Source organism: Tamandua tetradactyla, chromosome 1 (genome assembly GCF_023851605.1).
Source record: "Tamandua tetradactyla isolate mTamTet1 chromosome 1, mTamTet1.pri, whole genome shotgun sequence".
Lineage (NCBI taxonomy): Eukaryota > Metazoa > Chordata > Mammalia > Pilosa > Myrmecophagidae > Tamandua > Tamandua tetradactyla.
Window position 1 is genome coordinate 54,831,991 of NC_135327.1, and position 8,392 is coordinate 54,840,382.

Consider the following 8,392-nt stretch of genomic DNA (forward strand, 5'->3'; position numbering starts at 1 on the left):
GGATTATTCTGCCTTTATGAAATGGGATTTTGATTAAAACATGGCTTTTCTAGCATCCATACATCCTTTCAAACCAGCACACCATTCATTATACTGCAATGTGTCGGAATTATTTTATGTAGTTCCCTGCAATCAATTTCAAAGGTTCCTACCGCCCTGCTACTTACTATCCTTCCCCAGCCCAGTAAGTGGTGGTAGTTCCACCATCAAGTTGATCTGAGTTCAAGTAGTTCAGAAAGGGAAAGACTAATCGAAACTGAACATTAATGTAAATCTGAGCATTTATCAAAAGAATATCTTCCATTTCTTATGCATATATTGAAATGCATATATTGAGAGAAAAATTAAAAGTCTTGACCTGCAATTAAAAAGTATAATTTTTAAAACAATCTTATTGGAATCAAACACCTGTGTTTCTCATGCATAGATATCAATTCTGGATAACGTTGGGAAGGGAGGGGGCAGCATTCCAATCTCTCCTATCCTTTCACTCCCGGAGATGTCTTTATTGACTCTTTACTAATCTTCCTAATTGAAGAAAGTTTCTCAGAATGTTTTTTCCTATCTGTTCGATAAAAATTTAGTTGGTGCTTCTTCTTCCTGTAATACTAAGCACCGAGGACACAAATTTGGTTGCTTTTCTTTTTATGCTTTTTCTATTTGTTGCTCTAACTAATGTCTCATAGGATTTAATTTCTAGCATTTTTTTGGTCCAATCTTTTCTAAATTAATTCTACTTACTAACTTTATTCAACTTCTGTACTTCAATTAAGGTATCTGGTTTTATCCAGGCTCAGTGCAGTCGAGAATGATACCGCTGCCAGAGCTGTTTGCTTATTTCCCTTATTATTTGGAGACTGTCTCTTGCCTACTAACAATAGTCATGAAAGTCATTGAGCCATGAAATATTCATGTTTTTTCTATTTTGAATACAGTTTTAGATATATTTATATTTTCGTATTTTTCCACATGAGGAATAATACTGAGTTATAAATTTTTAAAATAGACTATCCCCCGAATCATTTATGTAGCAAATTGCATTATGCTCTTGTTTTTCACTTCTATAAAAAATTAACCCCAAGATAAAATAAAACCCACCCTTCAAATATAGTAAACTTTTAAAAAAAATTTTGAGAAAGCCAACTTTATTATAAACTACTGCTAGTACTACTAAATGTTTATAATGTTGGAAAGTAAAGTGTCTGGCATTTTGGCCTCAGGGATGGCAGCAGCTCAATATGTAGGACTTAAAAGTAACATTGCTTTTAACTAACCATTTCCCTAACGTTTTACAACAGGAGAACATCCTGCTATTAGTCATTGTGCTGGTTTGAAAGGATATATGCCCCCTAAGAAAAGCCATGTTTTAATATAAATCCCATTTCTTAAAGGTAGAATAATCTCTACTCAGTACTGTATATTTGAAACTGTAATGAGATCATCTCCCTAGTTGATGTGATTTAGTTAAGAATGGTTGTTAAACTGGATTAGGGGATGACATGTCTCCACCCATTTGAGTGGGTCTTGATTAGTTTCTGAAGTCCTATAAAAGAGGAAACATTTTGGAGAATGAGAGACTCAGAGAGAGCAGAGAATGCTGCAGCACCACGAAGCAGAGAGTCCATGAGCCAGCAACCTTTGGAGATGAAGAAGGAAAACGCCTCCCGGGGAGCTTCACGAAATAGGAAGCCAGGAGAGAAAGCTAGCAGATGACGCCGTATTCGCCATGTGCCTTCTCACTTGAGAGAGAAACCCTGAACTTCATCGGCCTTCTTGAACCAAGGTATCTTTTCCCTGGATGCCTTTGATTGGACATTTCTATAGACTTGTTTTAATTGGGACATTTTCTCGGCCTTAGAACTGTAAACTAGCAACTCATTAAATTCCCCTTTTAAAAAGCCATTCCGTTTCTGGTATATTGCATTCCGGCAGCTAGCAAACTAGAACAGTCATTAACCTCATTTTCTAAAACTTGACAGGTGCCAACAAGGGGACAGGTTAATCTGGGATGGACAGAGAAAATGCAAAAATCCAGTGAAACTACAATTATAGCTGTATTAGGATATGACAGTATATAACAGTGGAGCATATTTACTAACACACCAGGTATAGAGCAGGGCAGAAAACCTACAAATTCTATACCATATTTGGTTTATAATAAGTTAATTCCCTGTTTTATAAATTCTGTAATAGTTCATTTTTATTCAATAAGATTAATAGGTGAGTGCATTTACATGTCTGAAAGGCCTTGGAGTCTCTGTCCATGACTTTTTCTCAAAGTAGGGAAAAAATAAATTGGAAAGCTAAGTCTTAAGAAAAATCCAAATATAACCCCAAAGCCTCATGTTTGAAATTAATTTCAAATTTTTATCTTTTTGTCCTTTTTATCAGACTTATTTTTTTAAATAAACAAAATATACTGGTCAGGCGTTTTATCACAACTTGTAAATCATGAAAGTGCTAACAATAAGAGAGCCAAAAGACATGAAAAGAGAAAGCTTTGAATAATTAGCTAGTGTGCTGGTTTGAAATGATGTACCCTAGAAAAGCCATGTTTTAATCAAAATCCCATTTTGTAAAGGCAGCCGCTTCTTCTAATCCCTATTTAGCACTGTATGTTTGAAACTGTAATTAGATCATCTCCCTGGAGATGTGATTTAAACAAGAGTGGTTATTAAGCTGGATAGGTGACAAGTCTCCATCCATTTGGGTGGGTCTTGATTAGTTTCTGAAGTCCTTTAAAAGAGGAAACATTTTGGAGATTGAGAGTGATTCAGAGAGAGCAGAGCAGAATGACATAGCCATGAGAAGCAGAGTCCACCAGCCAGCGACCTTTGGAAATGAAGAAGGAAAACGCCTTCCAGGTCACTTTGTGAAGGGAAGCCAGGAGAGAAAGCTAGCAGATAATGCCGTATTCACCACATGACTTTCCAGATGAGAAACCGTTGCCGTATGCCTTCTCACTTGAGAGACCCTGAACTTCATTGGCCTTCTTGAACCAAGGTATCTTTCCCTGGATGCCTTTGATTGGACATTTCAAGACTGGGACATTTTAATTGGGACATTTTCTTGGCCTTAGAACTGTAAACTAGCAACTTATTACATTCCCGTTTTTAAAAGCCAATCTATTTCTGGTATATTGCATTCCAGCAGCTAGCAAACTAGAATAGCTAATGTAGTAATTAAGTTGCTACTTTGAGAGTGTAAGTGCTAATAACTATAGCTACTCTATTGTGCAGTCACTGTGGAACTATACTGTGACTAGCTCCTAATTTACCCTTGTTTAGGAAGTTGTGAAAATAAAAATTCTGCCCCTAGAGTGTACTGTTATCGTGGCATTTTTATGCTTTCCTTGGCTGAATTTCAAAGCTCTGATAGCTTGGCTACCCTGAATAACAGCACATCTTACCTCTTGGCTAAAATTCCTGGAGCCTATTTGTACGTCTTTTGAAAATCCTGCAACCCAATCATTCTTTCTCACTTGTCACTTCTATTTGAAGCATAAGCTTTTTAAAAGAAAAGTCTATCACAAATCTCTTAATATTTTAAGTCTGTTGATAAACTGACAAACTCTAGAACTATGTTTGTCCTGCTTTTACCATGGACATAAACGTGAGGTATAGACTATTTGTTAGCTGACATTCATGGAATAGGTAATATCCATGAAATTGTGAAGCTCCTTAGGTGAGATACTCTCACACTTAGCACATTTTGGGTTATTCATTTGTCTCTTTTCCAAACTGCCTTTTATTCATCCAGCATATACTAATTGAGTTCCTGTCATGTGCCAGGCACTGACAGGAATGGGGGATTTTACAGTATGGAAAACAATCAAAAATTCCTGTTTCCATGGAGCATACATTCCAGTGGGAACAAGAATACAGACATAAACTACACAGAATGTTAGGTTGTGCTGGTTGCTATGGAGAAACAAAACAGGGAAGAAATATAAGGCGGAGTGCTATTTTAAAAAGAATGTCCAGGGAAGACCTCACTAAGTGACATTTGAGTAATGACCTGAAGGAATTGAGGGAAAAAGCCATGTAGTTCTCTGGTGGAAGAGCATACCAGACAGAAGGAACAGTATGTGCAAAGGCCCTGAGAAAAGAGCATGCCTACCATGTTCAACAAGGAGATGAGTGTGGCTGAAGCGGAGTGCATGAGGGAAGGACAGCAGTAAAAGTTGAAGGCAGACTATGAATAGGGAACAAAATCATAAAAGTTGTCTTGTAAGTCATTTTGAATATTTTTGCTTTTGTTCTGAGTAACATAAACACAGGTGTGACATGATCTGTTTACTTCAACATTCTTCCAGTACTGTTTCTTACAAGTCCTGACTGGCTATTCCACATAATATATGCTTGAAGTTGTGCGCACTGGAAAGAAATCACCATTGTTTTTCAGGGTGGCCCCTAATTGGAGCTTTAACACTGCTGCATTAGTGCTACAAAAGCAAAGTTTAGTTGTGACAGAGGTTTTATGGCCCACAAAATCTAAACTATTTACTATCTAACCCTTCATAGAAAGTTTGTTGACTCCTGGTTCACAAGAAATTCGACTGAAACATCTGCATAAAAAATTCTTTAATACTTTGTAAACATTGTCCTTGTTTTAGTGATGAATGTTGCTATAGGGAAAATGAGGTCAGCTTGATCTTTCCCCCTCCTTATAAGTAGCTTATCTGTGCGACTTCTCATTTAAACTCTCCTCCTTTACTTCTTGGAGTTAAGGAAGATCCAGAGAAACTACTGCTGCCAACCTCTATACCATACTCATACAATTGCAAACAAAGGGTGTTCTAGTTTGCTAGCTGCTGAAATGCAACACACCAGAGATGGATTGGCTTTTTTTTTTTTAACTTTTTTTATTAATTAAAAAAAATCAACAGAACATTTAGATATCATTCCATTCTACATATACAATCAGTAATTCTTAATATCATCACATAGTTGCATATTTATCATTTCTTAGTACATTTGCATCGATTTAGAAAAAAATAAAAAGAAAACAGAAAAAGAAATAAAATAATAGAGAAAAAAAGACTATACATACCATACCCCTTACCCTCGCTTTCATTTACCACTAGCATTTCAAACTGAATTTATTTTAACATTTGTTCCCCATATTATTTATTTTTATTCCATATGTTCTACTCTTCTGTTGATATAGTAGCTCAAAGGAGCATCAGACATAAGGTTTTCACATTCACAGAGTCTCATTGTGAAAGCTATATCATTGTTCAATCATCATCAAGAAACATGGCTACTGGAGCACAGCTCTACATTTTCAGGCAATTCCCTCCAGCCTCTCCACTACATCTTGAACAACAAGGTGATATCTACTTAATGCGTAAGAATAACCTCCAGGATAACCTCTCGACTCTTTGGAATCTCTCAGCCATTGACACTTTGTCTCATTTTACTCTTCCCCCTTGTGGTTGAGAAGGTTCAATCCCTTGATGTTAATTCTCAGCTCATTCTAGGGTTTTTCTCAGTCCCTTGATGCTGAGTCTCAGCTCATTCCAGGATCTGTCCCACGTTGCCAGGAAGGTCCACACCCATGGGAGTCATGTCCCACGCAGAAGGGGGGAGGGTGGTGAGACTGCTCGTCGTGTTGGCTGGAGAGAGGGGCCACATCTGAGCAACAAAAGAGGCTCTCTTGGGGGTGACTCTTAGGCCTAAATTTTAAGTAAACTTGACCTATTCTTTGTGGGGTTAAGTTTCATGTGAACAAACCCCAAGCCTCAGGGCTCAACCTATAGCTTTGGTTGTCCACACTGCTTGTGAAAGTATCAAGAATTCAACTTGGGAAATTTGAATTTCTCCCCACTCTCACCATTCCCCGAAGGGGGCTGGCAAATACTTTTCCAGTCACTGATCCAATCATTCTGGGATTCATTGGGGGGTCACTCTGGACAAACCAACAAAATCTCATGTGCTACCTGAGATTCCAAGCACTTATGACAATCAAACTATCTACATGAGTTATATTAGGAAATGCTCTAGTCAAAATCTAAATTTTGTAACAAATAAACATTTTTGCTTTAGTCTCACACATAAGGTGACATTTTAAAGTATTAATTATCATCTATTTTCAGCACCCTGCAATACTGACATTCCTTTGTTCTTCCTCATGCCAAAACATTTTTAAAATTTGTACATTGTACATTTCACTATTATTATACACTCTAGGCATTCCTAGATTATACCATCTCGATCTTTTAACATCTATCTTTCTTTCTGATTTCATTTATGTCCCCAGCCCTACTCCCTCTATCATTCTCACATGCAGCTTCATTCAGTGTTTTAACATAATTACATTACAGTTAGGTAGTATTCTGCTGTCCATTTCTGAGTTTTTGTATCCAGTCCTGTTGCAGTCTGTATCCCTTCAGCTCCAATTACCCACTATCTTACCCTATTTCTATCTCCTGATGGTCTCTGTTACCAACAACATATTCCAAGTTTATTCACTAATGTCAGTTTATATCAGTGAGACCATACAGTATTTGTCCTTTTGTTTTTGGCTAGTCTCACCCAGCATAATGTTCTCAAGGTTCATCCATGTTGTTACATACTTCATAACTTTATTCTGTCTTGGAGCTGCATAATATTCCATCGTATGTATATACCACAGTTTGTTTAGCCACTCGTCTGTTGATGGACATTTTGGCTGTTTCCATCTCCTTGCAATTGTAAATAACGCTGCTATAAACATTGGTGTGCAAATGTCCGTTTGTGTCTTTTCCCTTACATCCTCTGAGTAGATACCTAGCAATGGTATTGCTGGGTCATATGGCAATTCTATATTCATCTTTTTGAGGAACCGCCAAACTGCCTTCCACAGTGGTTGCACCCTTTGACATTCCCACCAACAGTGGATAAGTGTGCCTCTTTCACCACATCCTCTCTAGCACTTGTCATTTTCTGTTTTGTTGATAATGGCCATTCTGGTGGGTGTGAGATGATATCTCATTGTGGTTTTGATTTGCATTTCTCTAATGGCCAGGGACACTGAGCATCTCTTTATGTGCCTCTTGGCCATTTGTATTTCCTCTTCTGAGAAGTATCTATTCAACTCTTTTTCCCATTTTGTAATTGGATTGGCTGTCTTTTTGTTGTTGAGTTGAACAATCTCTTTATAAATTCTGGATACTAGACCTTTATCTGATATGTCATTTCCAAATATTATCTCCCATTGTGTAGGCTGTCTTTCTACTTTCTTGATGAAGTTCTTTGATGCACAAAAGTGTTTAATTTTGAGGAGCTCCCATTTATTTATTTCTTCAGTGCTCTTGCTTTAGGTGTAAGGTCCATAAAACCGCCTCCAGTTGTAAGATTCATAAGATATCTCCCTACATTTTCCTCTAACTGTTTTATGGTCTTAGACCTAATGTTTAGATCTTTGATCCATTTTGAGTTAACTTTTGTATAGGGTGTGAGATACGGGTCCTCTTTCATTCTTTTGCAAATAGATATCCAGTTCTCTAGGCACGATTTATTGAAGAGACTGTTCTATCCCAAATGAGTTGGCTTGACTGCCTTATCAAAGATCAAATGTCCATAGATGAGAGGGTCTATATCTGAGCACTCAATTCGATCCCATTGGTCAATATATCTATCTTTATGCCAGTACCATGCTGTTTTGACCACTGTGGCTTCATAATATGCCTTAAAGTCAGGCAGCGTGAGACCTCCAGCATCGTTTTTTTTCCTCAAGATACTTTTAGCAATTCGGGGCACCCTGCCCTTCCAGATAAATTTGCTTATTGGTTTTTCTATTTCTGAAAAGTAAGTTGTTGGGATTTTGATTGGTATTGAGTTGAATCTGTAAATCAATTTAGGTAGAACTGACATCTTAACTATATTTAGTCTTCCAATCCATGAACATGGTATGCCCTTCCATCTATTTAGGTCTTCTGTGATTTCTTTTAACAGTTTCTTGTAGTTTTCTTTGTATAGGTCTTTTGTCTCTTTAGTTAAATTTATTCCTAAGTATTTTATTCTTTTAGTTGCAATTGTAAATGGAATTCGTTTCTTGATTTCCCCCTCAGCTTGTTCATTACTAGTGTATAGAAACACTACAGATTTTTGAGTGTTGATCTTGTAACCTGCCACTTTGCTGTACTTGTTTACTAGCTCTAGTAGTTTTGCTGTGGATTTTTCAGGGTTTTCGACGTATAGTATCATATCATCTGCAAACAGTGATGGTTTTACTTCTTCCTTTCCAATTTTGATGCCTTGTATTTCTTTTTCTTGCCTAATTGCTCTGGCTAGAACTTCCAACACAATGTTGAATAATAGTGGTGATAGTGGACATCCTTGTCTTGTTCCTGATCTTAGGGGGAAAGTTTTCAATTTTTCCCCATTGAGGATGATATTAGCTGTGGGTT